This window comes from Melanerpes formicivorus, unplaced genomic scaffold, assembly GCF_026170545.1.
Source record: "Melanerpes formicivorus ecotype bairdi unplaced genomic scaffold, bMelFor1.0.p_v2 SCAF_40, whole genome shotgun sequence".
NCBI classification, from domain to species: domain Eukaryota; kingdom Metazoa; phylum Chordata; class Aves; order Piciformes; family Picidae; genus Melanerpes; species Melanerpes formicivorus.
In genome coordinates, this window is record NW_027142392.1 from 3411378 (window position 1) to 3412740 (window position 1363).

Consider the following 1363-nt stretch of genomic DNA (forward strand, 5'->3'; position numbering starts at 1 on the left):
GGGAGCGCGGAGCTCGGGGGGCGGGCAGGCGGCGGGGGGGGCCGGCGGGGCGGGCGCGACCGACAGCTGGGGCGCGTCACGCGCCGCCCGCCTCGCCCCGCCCCGGCCGCCACACGGCGGGGGGGGGGAGGGGGTCACGCACCCCCCCCACACCCCCCCGCCGTGAGGGGCCGCAGCCCCCTTTCCCTCCCCCCAACGCCCCTTCCGCCCGCGCAGGCGCATGGCCGGCCCGCGGGTCCCGAGGGGCGGGTGGGGGCAGCGTCGCGGGTCCGACCCCCCGGAGCCGCCCGGCGGGGCCAAGCGCAGCAGTACCGTTAGGCGCGGAGCGGCGCAGACGTAAGCGCAAGCGCGAGCTAGCGGACGGCGCGTGCGGCGTGTGCGCGCCCGCCCGCACGTGCCGGCGGGGCGGGTCCGTCCGCGGAGCGAAAGCTCGAGGCGCGGCGGGAGGAGGAGGAAGCGGAGTGGATGGTGGGCATGGGCCGTGGGGTGACCGCACCGGGCAGCGCGCTGGCAGCATCGGCGCTTGCTGTTGCGTCCCACATGCTCCCTAGCCCAGGGGAACAGGAGAGGAAAGGAAACTTGCAGGTTGTGATACAAAGTGGTTCCAAGAGGTGAAGGAGAAAGGAGAAACGGTGCCAAGGTGATTGCTTTCCACCTCCTGTGGGTAGACCGATGCCCAGCCAGCTCCTGAGGAAAAGATGGTTAACTTCCCTAAACTCCAACCTCTCTGCTCTGCTGCGGAGCATAGGACAGAGTTGTCTTGGTTGGGAAAGACCTTTCAGATCACCGAGTCCAAACATTCTCTAACTCTACCAATAGTGGTGGTAAACTGTGTTGCTCAGCACCACATCTCTGCTTCTTTTCAAGACCTGCACAGATGGGGATTCAACCACCTCCCTGGGAGCCTGTTCCAGTCTTTGAGAACTCTTTCAGTAAAGAAGTTGCTTGTATTTGACCTAAACCTTCCCTGGTGCAGCTTGAGGCCATGACATCTCCTACTATCACTTATTACTTGGGAGAAGAGACCTACAGTCACCAGGCTCCAACCTCTTTTCAGGGAGTCATAGAGAGTGAGAAGGTCTCCCCTCAGCTTCCTTTTCTCCAGAGTAAACAGTCCTGGTTCCTTCAGCCATTCTTCTCCAGACCTGTTCTCCAGACCCTTCACCCGCTTCATTGCCCTTCTCTGGACCCATTTCAGTACCTCAGTGTCCTTCTGAGGGCCCCAAAACTGAACACAGTGCATGATCTACAGCATGGAGAAACTCGGGGGTTCAGGCTGCCTGCCTGGCTGTGTCACCTCCCAACCTCTTTGGCAGCCTCAATCTGTTCACTGTGGGGAACAAGAATACGAAGCAGAGTAGGC